This window comes from Parasteatoda tepidariorum, chromosome 5 (genome assembly GCF_982258835.1).
Source record: "Parasteatoda tepidariorum strain Cologne lab strain chromosome 5, Ptep-v5.0, whole genome shotgun sequence".
NCBI classification, from domain to species: domain Eukaryota; kingdom Metazoa; phylum Arthropoda; class Arachnida; order Araneae; family Theridiidae; genus Parasteatoda; species Parasteatoda tepidariorum.
Window position 1 is genome coordinate 96384083 of NC_141759.1, and position 21590 is coordinate 96405672.

Genomic DNA, 21590 nt, shown 5'->3' on the forward strand with positions numbered 1-21590 from the left:
CTCAATACATTTTTTACTAAATACATTTTTACCTAGTACATTTTTTACTAAAATTATGTTCATGCCCGACCTTGTCAAACAACGCCCAGTCAAATCTCTAAGAACTTCAGAACTATTTGTGCTAGTGAAAACTATTATAATTATTATTTTAACTCTTGAAAACTCGAAGGTATTAATTTAGCAGCTGATACCAAAATTCGTTTACAAATTTTTATTATTCCGTTAGGCAGAAATGTTCGGAAAATGATTTTCTCGCATGACTTCAGCATAAGCCATTGTTACAAATAAAACAGTAAACTGTTCTGCTTCAACTTATACTGCACAGTCAATAATTTTTTACTAGCTCAAAGATCACAAAGCTATCTGAAACCCCGTGTTTGCTTTGTTTATGTTCGCGCTTTTAAAACGAGTTTCTATAGAGTAAAACAATTTTAAATCAATGATAATTTAAATAAATAAAAATAATAAACTAAAAATTAAAATCAATAGATAAAATTTCTTTTTCGTGCAAATCCATAAAAAGTTTGATATTAAAATCATATTTGATTTTTAAATTATATTATACGATTATATTGTAAAATTATATTATAATATTCTTCCGAATTTAAAAATAAATTAATGTTCATAACTTTCAAAATTAAAAATAATTAAATAAATAACAATTTTGCAAAAACATTAAAGAACATAAGAAAATTATTCAATAAAATTTTAGTTTACTTTGAATTTTCGATTTCCTAGAAACACACTTTTAAATCGTTACTTTTTTTGTTTAGTACTTGTACTTTTACTTGTACTTTTTACTCGTTACTTTTTAAAATAAGAACTTTTTACTTTTTACTCGCTACTTTCTTTAAAAATACTTGTACTTTTACTCGTTACTTTTTAAAAGTAACGTTGCCATATATGGTCCTACGTCATCAACGACGTCACTAGCTCTCCACGTTCCAAACTTTGTTTGGAAGGAGGCGGGGGGAAATACGTCATCACTGTCCCTGTCTATTGCATTGTCCGCTGAAATGTCATGACAAGGTGGATTTTAGCTCAGCATACAAGACTTTGCGAAAAGAAACTTTATAATGACCTAGATTTAATATTATTCTCACCTTAAGACTAGCTTTATTAAAGGAATTTTTACCGCTTGAAAACCTTAAGTCAACCTCGATCTAAGGTTTTCATATAGAAGGTTGTTTTCCACGGTTTTGAATAAGGTTAATGTGCGTGGAATAGAGCAAAATTGTCACAGATCTTGTTTTAAGGTTAGAAGGTTTACACGTAAACCGCATAACAAACCTTTTTTGATTTACATTAAAAAGTTTTGCTGTGTTAAAAGAAACCTTATTTTGCAATCTGGGTCCTGGGCTCGTGACCATATTGATTGGACTCTAGAGGATTGAAAAACCTGGTCAGGTGACTCATGATTTCAGCTGGTCATAGCAAATAGCTGGATTCGAATGTGGTGCAAATCCCACGAAGGCATGGGCCTAAGTTGTCAACAAGGCGCAGTGCTATTTGGTGGTGGCTCCATAATGGTACAAAGTGCTTTTTCAAGGCATGGCCTAGGTCAGTCATGTCAAAGATACGGCCCGCGGGCCACATCCGGCCCCCGGTTCGTATCAATGCGGCCCGCGATCGCGATGTGTCACAGAAAGAAGAATCGTGCTTTTTAGAGCTTTTAGACTTCACTCGATTCCTCTACGGATGTTTTAAAATGTGCACACTACATTTATAAGTAATTTCAAGGGCCGCGCGAGTCTAGACAAGCGAGAGAGATAGACAGTGACGACATTTCTTAGCAACAAGCGGAATCTTCGACTGGAATATACTTAGCAGCACAACTACGGATGGCGCTCCTGCCATGGCTGGCAAACATTCAGGCGTTGTAACTAAATTAAAACAGAAAACATCAGGGAATTTTGTGAGATTTCCCTGTATAATTCATCAGGAATCATTGGCATCCAAACATTTAAAAATGGACCATGTCATGCAACCTATAATTAAAATAGTAAATTTTATAAGGAGCAGAGGACTAAATCACTGACAGTTCAGGCAGTTTTTACAAGATTTGGACGAAAAATTTTTTGATGTCCCTTATTTCACCGAAGTTCGTTGGCTCAGTCAAGGAGTAGTTTTAGAAAGATTTTTTGCATTACGTAACCCTATTCAAGCTTTCATGTAAGAAAAAGGCAACCCAATTGATTATGACAATGACTGGCGGATTGATTGTGCCTTTTTGGTAGATATGAATTAACACTTGACTGAGCTGAATGTAAAGTTACAAGGTAAAAATCTGATTGTCACTCAAATGTATTCATATATTCAAGCCTTTGAAACAAAGTTGAGGCTGTGGGAAAATCAAGTAAAAAATCAAACTTTGGATCATTTCCCTCATTTAAAATCATTTGGCACAGTGAACCAAAAAAATTGGATCAATATTCTCAACTTCTGCAAAATCTGATCACGGAATTCAACAATCGTTTTGAAGGCTTCCACAAAATGAATGAAACGGAATTCCCAATTTTCAACAATCCATTCAATTTTGAAGCTTCATAGGCACCACTTACGATTGAACATCTCCAATCAATTCTTAAAATAATTATTACAAATATGAAACCGGACAGCAATGAGCTTGTCAAAAACAAGAGAACTCAGGTATCTGGATCCTCTAGCTCAAAATAATTACCATCTTTTATAGCTTTGATGTGATTTTTAACAACCGTACATTATAAACTATACAATTAAATAAATAAAATTTTCTAATAATTCGGTAAAATTTTTTATTTGCATCTGGCCCGCCTACATATTCTAAATTTAATATATGGCCCTCTGCAAAATTGAGTTTGACACCTCTGGTCTAGGTCCTATGGTCCGATCGTACTGATACGGTTACGTTTTATTTTATTTAATAACAGTAGTTGAACAGCCGGCAGAATAATAAGTTTACGCTTACCAATGTTCAACTCCGTAGTCTTGTAATTTTGAACCCGATCCAGAAAACAAGGAAACTCCTGAATTAATTATTACTAGGAGGCTTCGCCCCCTGCTCGCTGGTGCTCGCCAACTCCCGGAACTGCTTTCGCAGATCATTTCGGATTGCTTCGCAATCCGATGCTCGCTTTACTCGCTCATTGGATACGTTCTTAACGTCTAGCTTTTGTATACTTTTTTGAACACTGAAGTTCCGAAAACTTTTCACTGTAGAAAATTCGAAACCTGTCCATTTCAATATTAATTTGAAATTGCAAACAGTTCACATATTTTTCTTAATCACACTATTCTAAATTTCAGTTGTTGAGAAAAGTAACTGTTGTAAGTTTTGTTTTAAAGTCTTTCCCACAAAAGGGCTAAAGCCATGTGTTGTAAAACAATATGAAATAGTAGTCTGCCACTGAACGTCGGATGTAAAGCATCGGCTTCGCTAAAGATAATTTTGTATTTTTAATTCTCTGAATGGCGCCAGCCTAATATGGAATTTGTAAAATAAATGTATATATTTTTGATTGTTGATGAAGTCCATCATTTTGCGTTTTCATCAGTGTTCAGAAGCAGAACAACTATAAGTTCTTTATTTTATCACAAAAATATAAAATGTATAAAAAACAAAGAGTAAGAAAATGAGTATAGTCATAGAAAAAGTTAAAATTATAATATAGTATTTATCAGTTAAAATAAAACTTTTTGTTTAAGTCATTGTTAACAATTCAAATTTCTCCGAAGCAATTCTAAACCTTAATTTTGCTCACTACGTGCTCTTGCGCGCCGAAGCCTATCAATTAAAACGTATTAGCGTTTTATGTAACATGGATTAGCCATATGATGCTCACTACGTGCTCTTGCGCGCCGAATCCAATCAATTAAAAATGAAAACTGTTGCCAGCGCGAGAAAAGAAATATCATCGGTTTTATTGATACATACATACGTACGTATCAATAAAACCGATGGCGTTTTATATAATATAGATGAGAAATTTGCTTTCGTGGAAAACTTTTTGATGAAACTAATCCTCATTTTGCGTTACACAGAGAAAAAAACCACGAAAATCTACCACTGTTAGTCTGACGGCAAGGGGACTTCCTTCTTCCAGATGTGGACACGTACCTGGAAATAATCCCTTAACAATATAGTCCATGTCTGACCACCAGTATGGCTGGCCGCATCCCATGGCACGCGGAATACGTACTCGGAGTCAGTAGGTATTTATTTAAAATCAGGTAAGTAGTAAGTTATACAATAGATTTGTGAAGAACGGATGAATGACATTGCTAAATATGTTACTAATCTTACAAATATTTACAGTCGTGATAAGATTTTAAGTATAAAATTGTTTTTTTTGTGAAGATGAGTCACTTTAAGTAATATACAGTTTTCCTTTCATTCAAGAAGTTTATGAGAAGTTGCAAATAGTAATATTGTTACAGATAATATGCCATTTAGATAAGAAATATAAAAACTATTTTTAAAATTTATCATAAACACAAAATCATATTGTATTACAACACATTTTCAGGACTACACTAGTTTAAGATTGCGTGACTTATGTATTTTACATATGAAGATATCGTAATATTATCTATATATATATTTCTCTTACACGACGACAAAAAAAAGCCTCATTACAACTCCCCGAATGGCAACGCTAGAAGATCGACCAATGATTGCAGCTAAAAATGTCACATGCCAAAATGAGGTGGCTCAACATATAGCGCTTTTAAAAACGGAAACTGAAATAACCAGAGTGTAAAATATGTGCTTATGCGCATCGTATTTTTTGTTAAATAATTTATTTATTATATATCAGTTTATAGATGGTAACGAGAAGAGTTTTGTGGTTGCTATGGTGACTAATTAGAATGTTTTTTTTTTTTGAGTGAGTGTGAGATTTGTTTTTTGGAACTGCGATGCTGTAATTTTATTGTTTAGTTAATAAATCTTCCTTTTATATTAAACGTGATAGTAGTTTCCTTAATTATTTGATTCTAAGTCCTTTGAGTTTTATTTGAAGTCAGTTTATTTTGTATTTTTTGACAAGAAAGAGCATTCTCACCAAATGAGATATCTTCCAAAATTCATTGTTTTGTTTATGCAGGTTTTCCCATTGCAATTCACTTATTTCAGTTTTTAATAGACTTAATTATAGCCAAAATTTTAACCATTTTAAAGAGATATCAGTTTTAGAAATTTTGTCTTAAGATTTTATACTATAGCACATTTCTAATAGGTTTAACCAATTACATGTCATTTATTTGAATTCAAATTTATTTTAATGACTTAGTATTTACTAAAAAGATGTAATTTAAAAAAAAAATTTTTTTTTATATGGATTTGAATGATTGTTAGGAATTCTTGGAATTTTGTGCATTCGCAATTTCACCTAAGTTAGTAGTGAGCGAAGCGAGCTTGGTTTGCGAAGCAAACCATATAAGATTACGTAGCAATTTTCGGGGGATGGCGAGCGTTAGTGAGCAGGGGGCGCAGCCCACTAGTTAGAAATAATTAAGTAATCTCTTTGTAGAAAAATTTATGATTTGCCTGAGGAAAAAAAATAATAAAAACATTAATCCATAGAACGAATATTCAAAAGACAATACCAATCAAAGTTTATATTATTTCTATTTTATGCTTTATGGCAAAATTTTGTTAGTTAGTTCAATTTGTGCTCCTGTGCCACAGGTCCTGGGTTTGATTCTCGGATCAGGCAAGGTTGACTCAGCCTTTCATCCCATCAGTGGGTCGATAAATGAGTACCAAGCATGCTTGGGAACTAAACACTGGAGTTCCGCGTTCGGCTGACTACCTAGCCGGAACATCTGCTCCTGCACCCCAGAGTCCAAGGTCAAGAAAACGGATATGGGCGTAGTAGGCCTAGGCACTCTATGGGCTGTCGTGCCGCTGAGTTTAGTTTTAGTTCAATTTGAGCAAGAATTAATTTGTAAAAAGTCTTGTGGATTGTCTTTAAGAAAATTGCCGGAAATACCAGCGAGATTTTCAATGCACAGTCTAGATAAAATATAACATATTTTACATGGCACACTTAAAAAATTATCAAAAAGACGGCAGGGAGACTTTAACCCATGATCTGCCTACCACTGAAGATATTTTAAGCCAGCACTGTGGTCGGTGCTAGCCGGGTGCGGAATTCATATCGTTCAGCCATCGCTGGAATTCGAACATGGTTACGTTTAGCTACTCGGGGACCACTCGCAGCCATCCATGGACTTATATACCCAAACAACGATGGAATTTACATACATGACAATGTGCCATGCACACCAGACCTTTATTGTTTGCAACTTATTTAAAGGGCATTCTTGACAATTCCAGCGAATGTTTTGACCGCCTAACCCGAATCCTATCGAACATTTATGGGATATAATTGAGAGGTCAGTTCTTGCACAAAATCCTGCCCCCGCAACACTTTCGCAATTATGGAAATTTTTTGAGGGTCCGTGGCTGCATCGAGTTGCTGCACTTCGCATAGCTAGAGGAGGTCAGATACGCTATTAATAGGTAACCCATACAGTGCCAGATTTATCATAAGACCTGAGAGTCCCAGGCCTAGGGCCACCTCATTTCTGGGGCCTATTAAATGTTTAATAATTTCACTTTGTGTTTTTGCTTAAGAATTGTCTATTAGAATTCTGAATAAATGAAGATTGAAATAGATATAAGCTCAAATTTGCTAGTATATCGTAGTTTATGTATAATTTAAAAACACTTCATTATTAAACAACAGGTAAATTTTGTTTAAAGTAACGACCAGGGGATTTCTGACAGTTCTGTGTGTAGGTCCCCCGCATTTCTAGATCAGACCCTCCCTGATCAAAGAACCCTGATCGCATGACTTTTGTCATCAGTGTAGATACTCCATAACTGCCGTGTGAATAAAAAGTGTAGCGTTTCCTGCCTGTCCCATCGTTACCAAGGCGACGAAGGTAGAAAATGTGACCTTCACAAAAATATGACCTTGAGAAAGAGTATAGTAAAAATCCACGAACTTCCATTAGTTGGAATGATTGAAAAGGCTTGAGAGTTTATGGGAGGTGATTTAAGGTGAAATTCCAACGTAAATTGATACGAATATATTTTTTTAATCATTTTTTTTATCAACTGCAGTTGCTTATAGAATTTCAAAAAATTGCAATCTATATGATTCTTTTAACAAAAATCGTTTGCGCTCTCTTCATTAACAGTGAATCTCTTTGGACATAACATCAATATATTTCACAATTACAGAAGTAATTTATTAAACAAATTTTAGAATAATTGCTACATAAAGGCTGCCAGTGAAAAGTGGCCACGTGTGATAGCGTCAGAAATACAGCAACCATAACAGCGTCATCATACAGAACTATAAAGAACGGTAACTGATTAAACTGCATTCTGAGTGAGCGCATGACTGATTAAACTGCATTCTGAGTGAGCGCATAACTGATTAAACTGCATTTAGAGTGAGCGCATAGCTGATTAAACTGCATTTAGAGTGAGCGCATAGCTGATTAAACTGCATTTAGAGTGAGCGCATAGCTGATTAAACTGCATTTAGAGTGAGCGCATAACTGATTAAACTGCATTTAGAGTGAGCGCATAGCTGATTAAACTGCATTCTGAGTGAGCGCATAACTGATTAAACTGCATTTAGAGTGAGCGCATAGCTGATTAAACTGCTTTCTGAGTGAGCTCATAACTGATTAAACTGCATTCTGAGCGAGAGCATAACTGATTAACTAAAGATCGTAATATCGAACCAAGAAAGATGATCCCAAAACATGACAACCCAAAATAGTACGATTTTTTAAAGGCAGGAAATGTTGCAGAGATGCGCGAGTATGATAAGCACAAATCTTTTTAGAAATGGATTCGTGGAAGACCATGTCGTTTATACTTTCTGGTTCTTGGCAGATTCGAATTTGATGAACACTCTTCGCGAAATCTTACGCAGCAGTTATTCACACCTGTTTGTCCTAGACATTGTTTGTCGTAAACAAGCATTCAACAATAAATGTCCTCATAACGTTCTCTTTTTGACATTTAATATAGTACTATACTGTATGTTGTTCAATTCTGAACGAGCTGCTATTACTACTATATTTCAGACGGCTTCAATTGTGTCCATTCTTTATTTGGGCAATCCTTATAATTTATTTGGTGTTGAAAAATAGAGTAAATCATTTCCAAGTTCAGGTGTTAGAAAAAGAAATACAGTACAGAACCAGTTATCCGGAAATCAGAAAACCGGAAAACCAAAAAACCGGAACGAAATTCGATAAATTTTCCCGCCATTTAAAAAAAATTTTTTTTTTTTCCTCATAAAATTTTAGGATTTTTCTTTCTTTTTGGAAAGATGTTTACCTTACTATCATTTTGGAAATAATCATTAGTGTATTACTTCGTTTTTTCTTCTTTTTAAGATTATTTCCAAATAATATTTTTTTTAGTTGGGTTTAACAATAAAAAAACGGCTTTTTGTAGCGATTCAGAAAACCGGAAAAATCAGTTATCCGGAATAGCGATGGTCCCGATGATTCCGGATAATCGGTTCCCTATAGTAAATTAATGTCGTATACCAAAATACGACAAAAGACGCTTGGCGTATTTATTTGGACGTGACTTAGATAGTCTGTTCATCACATTACAAGCATTGTTCTAAATATTACTTAGATAGGCTGTTCATCAAATGACAAAATACAATTCGGGGAAATATAGCCCTAAATATTACTTATTGGATAGAGTTCAAGAAATTACTAGTATCGGAAAGTTGTTCCTAAACATTACTCAGATAGGCTGTTCATTAGATGACAAAAATACAATTCGGATTATTATAGGCTATTCATGAAACTACAAGTATCGGAACGTGTAGTATTAAATATAACTTAGATAGGCTACTTAGATAGGTTCCTTAGATGACAAAAATACAATTCGGAGTATTATAGGCTATTCATGAAACTACAAATATCGGAAAGTGTAGTCCTAAACATTACTTAGATAGGCTGTTCATCAAATAACAAGTAGTCAACTTATTACCTTAATTATTATCTGGAAAGGCTATTCGTCAAAGAATAATATTCATCAAATGCGGGTAATTCAACCCTAAACTTTACTCAGATAGACAATATCGACAATATTATTAAATTTCCTTGAAAATAAGAATCTTATTCTGAAAAAATAAGCAAAATATTAGAAACTTATTAATTTTTCCTTATAATTATTTGTAAAAAATGCCACTACGTTATCGTTATAATTTTTTTTTTACAAAAAACAAAACAAAACAAAAAAACATTGAGTTTCAAACGACTTTTATCCAAAATCATTTAGTTTTTGTAACGAATTTTGAAAGTCGTAAAATACGACAGTAAATATATAAATAAAACAAAAAACTATAAACTTACTAATTTTTCCTTAATTATCTGTAAAAAAATGGCACTACGTAATCGTAATTGTTTTTTTACGGAAAACAATGAATTTTAAACGCCTTTCATCCAACATCCTTTAACTTTTCAAACGATTTTCGTAAGTCGTGAAACCACAGGGCTAGGATACGCATTCTCTTTTCCAAGAACGTTTTTGTTCGATTCAAAATATAACGGTGTTTTACAGAGTGTTATCTTCCGCGGCACCATTTGCAAACACCGCAGCCTGTTATCAGCATTTATTGTGGACAAAGGTCTTCTTGAAACAACAAAATTCATGGAGTCGAATTTTTTGTTGTTGTTGTATCCTTTATCTTCATCGCGAAAATGAGTCAAAGGAAGTGAAAGTTTAGTTCCAGAATTTAGAAATGAAAAAATATGAATAAAAATTTAGTGAATCGAACAGGGTAAAAATGATATTTCGCTGAAATACATGAACTTCATCGAAAACCTTAAGTAAAATGTGCTCGCGACGAATTGTCCCCTCGACGAAGAATTGTGATAACGACGAATTGTGCCCTCGACGAATTGTGATCACGACGAATTGTGATCTCGGTGAATTGTGATCACGACGAATTGTTCCCTCTACGAATTGTGATCACTACGAATTGTGCCCTCGGAGAATTGTGATCACGGCGAATCGTCCCCTCGACGAATTGTAATCACTACGAATTATGCCTTCGATGAAATGTGATCACGACGAATTGTGATCTCGGTGAATTGTGATCACGACGAATTGTTCCCTCTACGAATTGTGATCACGGCGAATCGTCCCCTCGACGAATTGTAATCACTACGAATTATGCCTTCAATGAAATGTGATCACGACGAATTGTGATCTCGGTGAATTGTGATTACGACGAATTGTGCCCGCGACGAGTTGTGATCACGACGAATTGTGCCCTCTACGAATTGTGATCACTACGAATTGTTCCCTCGACGAATTGTGATCACTACGAATTGTGCCCTCGACGAATTGTGATCACGACGAATTGTGCGCAAGATGAATTGTCACGGCAGCAATTTGTGCAAGCCGAAAATTATCGCAGCGACGAATTATAACCATGACGAATCGACTCCGCGACGAATTGTGCTGACGATGAATTATCGCCGCGGTGAATTGTGCTTACCGAGAATTATCACAGCGGCGAATTATACTCATGACGAATTATCGCTACGACGAATTGAAACCACGACCAACTGTCGCTCCGATGAATTGCGCGCGACGGATTGTCGCAAAATATATTCTAAAGAGATTTGCATTTTTTCTGACAGTGATCAATTAGCATTAACTATAGGATTAAATTAAGAAATTTAACCACTGGCTAGTGGACATTTATAGAATTTTTATCAATGGCCAACTCTTTCAAAATAGAAAATTTTAAATAAATAAGAAACTGTTAATATCAATAATTTAAGGAATTTCTCTTAAAGCATGTCTCAAAATGTGGTTAACATCATAAGGTTCATTTATAAAATACGATACCCTTCCTGAAATGCGCTAATCTTGTTTCCATAGCAGCAGACGGCCTCAGACTTTGTGGCGGGGGGAGTTCTTACCGTAGACAAACTACAGGCTGTCACTTCCTGTTACCTTCCTCCTTTTGTCACAATTTTGCGAATCTCCTAACTTCTCTCCAGGGATAACATAAACAGCCGTTTTATTTAAGTTAAATTTTGACTTTAGACATTGTTTTATTTAATATGATAGCATTTAAAAAAGATTATCAGAAAATTCTACTCATAGTGTGGGTTAAAAAAAAAGAAAAAAAAGAGCGAAACTACTTGATAACTTTTGATTTAAAAGCCGTGATGGCTCAGGAGATAGAGCTTGCGCGTTCCAATGAGGTGAACCGGGTTCGAATCCCAGCGACGGTTGGTTGATGCGAATTCCTCCTCCGGCTTGCACCAACTACAGTGCTGACGTGAAATATCCTCAGTGCTAGACGGATCATGGGTTAGAGTCCCCTTGCCGTTGGGCTAACCGAAGGAGGTTCCCCTAGTCTTCCCTTCCGTGTTACGCAAATGCGGGTTAAGGCCTGGTTTCTTAGGACAGGACGCCTTCAGCTGGAAATCAGCGCTAACCTCTGATTGGTTCATTTGTGAGCTTGATAGTATACGTCATCGAACGCTCATCTTGAACTACAATTGCCGTCCAACTCAACTGCAGTTGGATTACAACGTGACGTTAACCACAGAAGCAATGGCGGACAACATCCAACAGCACATTGAAATCAGCCAAGATTTTGATTTTGACATTAATCATAGCTTCTTCATTAAACATAGCACTCTTCATTTAGCTCAGCTATAATGTGTTTTTTCTTGGACAAAGTCATTATTTGCTCTCTAAAACACTGGTCGACAATAACAAAATCAATATAAATTCAAAATAAATATTTGTTTACGTTATTAACGCATGCGCAATGAGAGATAATGTCTGCGTTGGACCGACTGCTCACGCTGAGCTAACAAAAAAGTATTTTTTTGGCGTCAGCTCTACGTCAACTTTCCGCTGACGCCCAGATAAGGCGCTAGTTCTAAGAAACCAGGCCTTGAGCTAACAAACCAGTATTTTGTTGGCGTTAGCGGGACGTTGACGTCACGCTGACGCCCAGATAAGGCGCTTGTCCTAAGAAACCAGACCTTTTAGTTCCATCAAAAGTCCTCCACGAAGACAAATTTCTCCTAATACTTGGATCCAGGAGTTCCCTTGTCTTCTGGATTGGGTTCAAAATTACGAGGCTACGGAGTTGAACATTAGTAGTCGTAAACCCAAAAATTGGTCGACTATTCAACGACGGTTATAAAATGAAAACTTTTAATCTAGTGATCCGATTTTCAAGTACTTAAGTGTTATTTTACTACTTGTTTCTAGGGTCTAACTTTAATATTGTAATAATTAATTTGTGTGTACGGAAATAATTATTTGTTAGAAAATCAAATACGTGGTTAGATGAACAATGCGCAAAAAAAAAAAAAATAAATAAATAAAAACGGATCACCTTGAGCAACTTTTCATCTAACGATCGGATCTTCACGTTCTAGGACTCAATTTTAATGGCACGAGGGGCAGACGATATTTCATCAGTTGCAGACGATATTTTAATTTACGAAATCAGACACAAAAATATGCTTTCTCTGAATAAACATAAATTTTTTAACAGATTTGGATTTTTGACCCATAAAACATTGGGGGTCGTTGCAATCTGGGAAATAGGGTTCCAATAGTTTGATCAGGAGAGCTCACCAAGAGAACTTTAAGAACTTTTTAAGAACGATCTTAAGAACTTTTTAAGCGAATTGAATAACTTTTGCACACAATTATAAAATTCGTTTATCCAAAGATAATCCCATGCAAAAAATAATTTTTAGTAAACATTTATTAATTTATTCAATTATGGTCGAAAATTTTTTGAAATGTAAGGTGTACAATATTTTGAAACATTTTAAAGAAGATAATTTGCATGGCAAAATACAAAATTTGAGCGAATGGCCTTAGAAATCAATTTTTAATCTGAATTTTTTTTGAAATTCAATTTCTCAGGCACTTTTTTTATTTGCGTTTTGTACTTTTTTAAGATAACCACTCTGCTTTTCTTTTTCTTTTTTTTTCCCTTCAAATTGGATTGATAACCCTCAAGATAAAGGGAGAGGTTTGTGGCAATCCGGTCGCAATCTAATGGCTTAGAGGAGAAATCAGTCAGATATCTAAAACAAATTTTGCAAATCAATTTTTTTTTCTCCATACAGTTATGAAATTCGTTTATCCAAAGCCGTGTCATGTAAAACATACTTTTAAAATTTTTTTTTTTTTTTTTATAATTGTTTACTTTAATAATATTCGAACAATTTTTTTGAAGTTAAGTGTACAAATGTTAGCTGTTAAGTGTGTAAATTTTTACCCCATTTTACACAATATAATTTCAAATTACAAAATCCAAATTTTGAATGGAGTCTATCGAATAAGTTTTACGAAATTAAAATTTGAAAAATAGTACTTGTTTAAAAATTAAATTTTTTATAAACTATTTAGGCAATTTTCCAAAAACATTTTGTGTTTTGATATTTAAAATTACAAAATTTATGCTTTAACATTTTATTTTTGATTTAATAATATGATTCTGCATGCTTTAAACCAATTGTACAAAATAAAAAAATCCAAACATTTCTATTAATTATTTGACAAGCATCCTGTCATGCTTTTAAATGTTGTCGAAGTTTTCTTTTAAATTTAAAAAAACCTCAATTAACCCGAAATGTTATTCCATTATAACTTTAAATATTATGTGGAATTAAGGTCTTTGATTAAGGTCTTTGGAACTGATATCATTATTTCCCAATGACAGACTGATAATGATTCATAAATATACTAAATTTCTTCTGTTATAATAAACCTACACTTCTTCCTATTTAGATTAATATTTATTGTAATAAGGTTCCTAAAGCGATCGCTACTATTCATGGGACGCCATCAAACTTTCGAAAAAGATAAATAATATGACGTTTCATTATGATCGGAGATTAGAACTGATAAAACAACAATTTAGCACAAAAATCAATAGTATTTAGTAAACAAAGAATTAATATTACATTATTATCATGCAAAAAAAATAAAATGCGGAAGTACATCTGTGTTTGTTTTCTTTTAGTATAATTGAATGGAAATGTTTTCAGCTGAACGTTGCACTGAGGAATCAATCTTTTGCGCAAAAGATAAGCAGCCATTTTGATTAAAATAATTTTAAAAAGAAATTCCACGCGCGGAGCATTTAATGCAAAAATTGAACATTGTCAAGCCCGGCAGTTAACAAAATCTTCAAAATGTAATCTTATATCACCCAGCAAGGCAGTTAGCAAACGCCTTCAAATTGGAATCTTAGATCGTACTGCTTGCAGTTGGCAATCGTCTTCATGTAATCTTATGTCATCCTGCTAGCAATTAACAAATCAAAATAAGAATTTTACGTCATCCTGCTAGCAGTTAACAAATCAAAATAGAATATGTCATCCAGCCAGCAGTTAGCAAATGTCTTCAAATTGGAATCTCAGATCATACAGCTCATAGTTACAAATGTCTTCAAATTGGAATCTTACGTTATCAAGCTAGTTCTCTTTTTTCTAAAATAAGTTTTTTTTTAAGAAAAAAAATCTCTAATATATAGTTCAGCTGCTTCGCCAAAAAATCTCGAATATATACCGAGCTTCAAAGTTAAACAATCCATAAAAAAAGAATTGTAGCCTTTTTCAGAATTCCTCAGTGTTTATGCGGTAATTTCTCAAATAATTATTTCACAAACTTAATAATTTAAAAAAAAATGACGTTTACTACCAATGGAATACTAAACGGAATACATAGTATACCAAGCGGAAAAAAACGTCATCAATAATTTCAAAATTCCTACAAAAAAAAAAGTAATTAAGAGGTTTATACCAAAATAAAATGATTTTATCTTTATTTTATAACCGTCGTTGAACATCTGACTCAATTTTTGGGTCTACGACTACTAATGTTCAACTCCGTAGCCTTGTAATTTTGAACCATATCCAGAAGACAAGAGATCAAGAATTGGGAAATTGGGTTTTTGCCTTCGTGAAGGACTTTTTGAAGGAATTAACCCGCATTTGCGCATGGAGAGGAAGACCACGTGAACCTCCCACGGTTAGCCAGACGGCAAAGGGACTCTAGCCCAGATTCGTCTACCACTGAGGATATTTCATGTTAGCACTGTGGTCGGGGAAAGCCGGATGCGGATTCGTATCGACTAGCCATCGTTGGGATTCGAACCTGGTTCTTGGAAGGCAAACGCTCTATCCCCTGAGCCATCGTGGCTCAAAATATAATAATTTTATTTTATTTTATAACTGTCACTGAACAGCCAACCCAAATTTTGGGTTTACGACTACTAATGTTCAACTCCGTAGCCTTGTAATTTTGAACCAATCCAGAAGACAAGGAAACTCCTGGATCAGTACCCCTAGAGGTATGATTTGTTATGGGAACATGGAGGGCTTTGAGACTCGATAGATTTAACGTGTATCAGTCACCATTTACTACACGGGAAGTCTTCGATCGGTGGGGATCGACCCCACGACCTCTTGTTGGATATGGGCCCAGTGCCCTACCAACCAGGCTATCCCGGCCTAAAATATAATGATTGAAATAAACTTATAGACATAACCATTCCTTTTTTTCTATAATATATATATATATATATATATATATATATATATATATATATATATATATATATATATATATATATATATATATATATATATATATATATATATATAAACATTTCAAACTTTCAATAACGGCTAAGTCAACTTTAATACCATATTTTAAGTAAACTCGAGATTTTTAATGGTCTAACATGCAATTTAAACAAAATGTATTAAATTGTCTAAACGTGATAAGATTTAATATCCATCCATAGATACTATTGTTATGCATAAGTTATAACATAAAAAACGATAAAAAATATTTTACTATGGAATTAAAATTTATATCTTTATTGATCGTAAAGCTTTTAAAAACATTTCAGCTTTCAAAAATCCGTTAAGCATTAGACCATTTTATCTAATGTTTTTTGTTACAATAAAGATAAGCAAAAACTTTATTTCGGAGTTCAATTACTTGAAGCCAAAAGATAAGTTGGAGCGTCAGCGTAAAAGCTATTTATTTCCTCTTAACTAAAAAGGAATCTATGTTTAAAATGCAGCAGACTTTTTTTTTTAAGGCTATTAAACGTAGGTGACTGATATAAGAAATTTCCTTTATTTTAAAAATGGTATAATACTGAAAACGAAGAAGACACAAGTAAAATATTAAATCATTTAAATTAAATCATTCGTAATTCAGTCATTAACTGAATTTTTAAGCGACGAACTGGAACACCTAAACTGAGTCAGTGAGAGATAACCCACCGACTTGCCATTGTATGAAGTACAAAATAATCATTGAAAATAAAATCATTAAAAAAATCCTTAAGTCATTTATTAAATCACAAAAATGAATAATTGGAAACTAAATAATTCATCTTGTTGTTGTAGTTCATTTACGTCGTACTAGAGCTGCGCAATGGGCTATTGGCGACGGTCTGGGAAGCATCCCTGAGGATGATTCGAAGACATGCCATCACAATTTTGATCCTCTGCAGAGGGGATGGCACCCCAGCTTCGGTAGCCGGACGACCTGCACGCGAAGGCGAGCACTTTACGGTAGAACAGTTTAACGAGGACCCATACCGCACACCCTCGGTCCCGAAGCAGACTAATCCAAGTGGTCACCCACCCACACACTGACCGCAGCCAGTGATGCTTGACTTCGGTGATCTGCTGGGAATCGTGTCTTAACGATCAGTTCACTGCGGGACAAATAATTCATCTAATCTCTAATGAAACCACTAAACAGCTAGCTGAGTCATATGAATCATTAAAAACTAAATAATTCATCGAATCTCTATGCAACCACTAAATCGCTAGCTGAATCTCATAAATCAATCACTGAATCATTGAAAACTAAATAATCTATTGAATCTCGAATTAAATCACTGGCTGAATCACATAAATGAATCACTGAATCATTAAACACTAAATAATTCATCGAGTCTCTAATGAAGCCACTAAATTACTTGCTGAATCGCTTAGACGATCCTTATAAAATAAAATCCTTAAAGTTGAATGCGTAATAATTCAATCACTAACTGAATTTTAAATTTCGAACTGGGGCATCTATACTATTCAATGAAAGCTAAATTATTAACTTAACTATTAAATCACTAAAAATGTATCTTTAAAAACTAAATCACAAAAATCAAATCATTAACAATTCAATCGCTACCTGAATTTCTAAATTTCTGTTTGTGACACCTAAACTGAGTCATTGAAAGTTAAATCACTAACCTAGTCATTTAGTCACTCACTAAAGAATAAATAGATCAAAACTAAACCACTAAGAGACTAATTAAATCACCAACTGAATCATTAAAATTAAATCACTTACCCACTCCAGTCAATTTTGATTGAGTAACAATTTTACGCCGAATAAAAATTTGATGAAGGTTTAAATTTTTTTTAAAATTCATGATAACACTTCATCGATAGGCTTAGTCATGTCTCAAATATTTTCCAACGTGCGGACCTTCAGAAATAAAAGTCTAAGGATTTCGGTTACCACGACATAGCGCAATAAGACAAAAAAATTCTAAAAATAAATTCACACATTCTTTAAAATAAATATATTTAAGTAATTCTTTAACCCCTAAAAATAAGTGGCTGATATAGCATGTTTGTAAAGTATAAAAAAGTTTCTCTAGAGGCTTTTTCGTTCGATTTTCCATCAGTCAACAAATTCTTCACAGTTTGCTTTAATAAGGAAGAATCGAATTAAGTTTTACTTTTCTTGCAACTAACTTAATATTGTTATTTATCGATCCCATCAAAAGAATGAAAAAATTCTGAAGCTAGGTATTTTAACATGAATTCAATTTAGTTACAACTTTTAAAAGATAAAACAATCGAGCATGCTTTTTCAAAAACTGTTTTTTAAGGTTTATCAAACAGTGTTTTTTAAGGTTAAGGTTTATCAAGGTAATTCCAAAAAGAAAAGTTCTAAAAAGGAATTAACGATAAGTTAAACACTACGATTTACAAAATCGTTTACTTGGCAGAAAAAGTTTTGGGACTGCGTGCTAAGTGTGCCCAGGTCCTCCAATGCATACAGTTATTTAGAAAAAACATTGAGAAAAATACTTTGAATGAGAATGGACTCAAAAGTCTGAGACTCAGGCCTAAAGCTAGAGTGTTGCTAGATCTGCACGTGTATTCTGAATCTAATATAGTAATTTATCATACCAACTGTAGGCTTATGTCCAAAGTAGAGATTTAAAAATTTGCTTATTTATAAAATGATCACAATTTTCCTATAGCAAACTTTTAAAGATAAATTCAATTCTTAATTTCAATAGTTTTCCCTATTTGTTCCAAAATTTATTTTTTCGATTCCTGTAAATTGGTCTACATTGAACCAAATTCAATTCTTGTTAATTCCCCATCAGATAGGGAAATCCTTTTATAGCTATTGACACGTATCCGAGTTACCACATCTATGAAGTGTTAGAAAAGTGCTACACGATATGCATGAAACTGAAGAAGTGCATCAACTCTAACGACGAGCTCTTTGCGTTAGCTTATAGCTCTGTATTTCCATTAATGTAGTTTAGGGTTACTTAATTGGATTTAAGACATAGAAAAAGTTGATCGAAAGTAACCAATCTTCCGTACAGCTCAAGAAGAAAACTAATTCGCAATTGAGATGTCTAAACTGATGTCACTTCACTTACTTGACTACTGGAAAACCATCACAATCAATCAATAATAGATGTAACGAATAGGAATACGTTTCAATTGGGATAGGAATACGAATCGTCCAATGGGAATATTGCAAACGGAAATTGATTGAATGATTAGCGGAACACTAATCTAGTTCTGACTTAGACATTATATTTTTTTTGAAGGAAAAATAAAACGCAGAATATATACGAGAAACCAAAAAACTGTGGACCTAAATTTATCATCATACAAAATCTTAACGAGTCTCGCAGTGGACTCATCGTAAAGACACAGTTTCCCAGTAGAACACCGAAGTCAAGCATCACTGGCTGCGGGCAATAAGCGGGTGAGTGACCACTTTGATCAGTCTGCGTAGGGACCGTGGGTGCGCGGTATCGTCCTTGTTAAACTGTTCTACAGCAAAGTGCTCGACTTCGCGCACAGGTTGTCGGGCTACCATAGCAGAGTAGCCATCCTCTCTGCAGAGGATCAAAATTGCGATGGTATGGTTTAGGGTCATACTCAGGGATGTTTCCCAGACCGTCGCCAACGCCAATAGCCCTAAAGTGCAGCTCTAGTGCGACGTAAATAAAGTACCTACCTACGTAATCTTAATGCATAATTTAATTTTAATATTAGAGAAATTTTACGAAGCGTTATGGTTTTACCTGCAAATCAAAATATTGCTCAAGAGTAGAAAATAAGGTTAGTGTGTTTATTTTTTATAACCGTCGTTGAACAGCCAATCCAATTTTATGAGTTTACGACTACTAATGTTCGGCAACTCCGTAGCCTTGTAATTTTTAACCCAACCCAGAACACAAGGGAACTCCTGGATCAAGTGTTGGGAGAAATTTATCCTCGTGGAGGACTTTTTGATTGAACCAACCCGCATTTGTGTTACATGGAGAGGAAGACCACGACAGGGTGCGTAGTCAAATCTTTCAACAAAAAATAAGCATCTTTTAAGTACTTTTCAAGCACTCAAAGAATATTTTTAAGCACTATATACTTTAATAAAATGCAAAATAATTTTAAAACACTTTACATTATCATGATTAAATAACTAGTTTCTGACAAAGAACTCTTTACTTGACTATATTAGCCATTATAAAATGATCGAGAGATTTTTCGGTTTGATATCAGAGGGTAAAAAATGAAGCCTGAAATTGAAAATATCTTTCAAAATGCAGCAAAGTTGCAGATGGCAGTGCAATAATCTCACCGAACCCAGCTCTGTACTCGCAACTATTTCATCAAACATGCAATATGATTGGCGCGTTCATACGCTTTGGACCAACTGTATGTCGAAATAGATTGTTGAATGTACTATGGAAATGTTAAATAGAACAATGTGAAAAGCACGCTTTTGTAAAATACGTGGGGAAAATCGACATGGTAAAGAAAAACAAATCTCATTTTCGGAAAGGGAAAATTAAGCACTTTTAAAAAACATCCAATGGAAAAAGCATCTTTAAGGGCTTTTAAAAAACGAATATCGAAAATACGCATCTTTAAGCACTTTTTAAAAACGCTACGCACCCTGCACGAGAACCTCCCACGGTTAGCCTGACGACAAAGGGACTTTAACCCATGATCCGTCTACCACTGACCACAGTGCTGATGTGAAATATCCTCTGTGGTATCTGGATCATGGGATATCTCCTTTCCGTCAGGCTAACCGTGAGAGGTTCTCGTGATCTTCCTGTTCATGTAAGGTAAATGCGGGTTAGTTCTATTAAAAAAGTCCCCCACGAGTGTAAATTCTTTCCAATACTTGATCCAAGGGCTCCCTTGTCTTCTGGATTGGATTCAAAATTACAAGGCTATGGAGTTGAACATTAGTAGTCGTAAATCCAAAAATCGGGTCGGCTTTTCAAGGACGGTTATAAAATATTAGAAAAAAGCCAACGAGAGGGCTGTCAGCCACGATATATTTAACCTGCTCTTACTGCATACACACAACAGTAGTTTAGGCGGCGGCCAGGATCAAACTCTGCCAGGAGTGAGCAACACACGCTTTAACAATAAACAGGGTATTAAAATTGCAATTAAATCAAACTAAAAAGACTTTATTCAGTCTGAGAATATGCATAATCTATTTTGCAAAAAAGAACTTCATTCAAAGCTTAAGAGGAGTGTTGCTATGCAAATCAGTAAAAAAATTTTTTGAATCTTTAATATGATACGTACCGTTAGGCAAAGGTTTTGTTTTGTCGAATTTCACACAGATAAAAGCGAAAAATCAGTTTAACCATGAATCATAATATCAGAAGTTTAATCAAAATATGCTGAAACCTTAGTAAAAATTTAAGCAATTTTTTGACCATTTTGTTTCTGATTATGCACATACAATAGAAAATATCTAGTTGGCGTCTTTCTCTAGCTTGGGATTTCTCAATGTTAAGATCTCAATGAGATTATCTTCCAAGCTTTTTCAAACAAAACACCTTAATCTATTGTTTAATATGAGTTGTGCTACTTGTGGTTTGCTTGTAGAGCTTGCACAGTTCAAAGTTGTAATTTATTCTCTAATGGCCTTCCTTCTTTAATGTATCAAAGATGTCTCACAGAATTTGCAGTCAAGTTTAAGGAGCGCCATTATATGGCACAACTTTGCACCAAATCTGCATGATAGTAAGGTTTAAAAAGCACAATAATATGGTTAAATTTTGCACCAAATTAAGGTTTTATCACATTTGAATGAATTTGCGGTTCAAATTTAAGAAGTTCAATAATATGGTTCAGCTTTGCATATTAAGGTTGCATCAAATTTGAAAAATTTTGAGGTTTAAATTTAAGAAGTTCAATAAAAAGGCACAAATTTGTACCATATTCGGTTGATAATATGG

General features: G+C 34.2%; 1 protein-coding gene across 1 annotated transcript in view; it reads right to left on the bottom strand.

Moving 5' to 3' along the window:
• LOC107449110 (uncharacterized) overlaps positions 1-9623 on the bottom strand; it is a 32248-nt gene extending 22625 nt beyond the window's left edge. The window contains exon 1 of the mRNA XM_016064547.4: positions 9385-9623. The gene's annotated coding sequence lies outside the window, so the exon portion shown is untranslated. The remainder of the gene's footprint in view (positions 1-9384) is intronic.
• Between the last annotated feature and the right edge of the window lie 11967 nt (positions 9624-21590).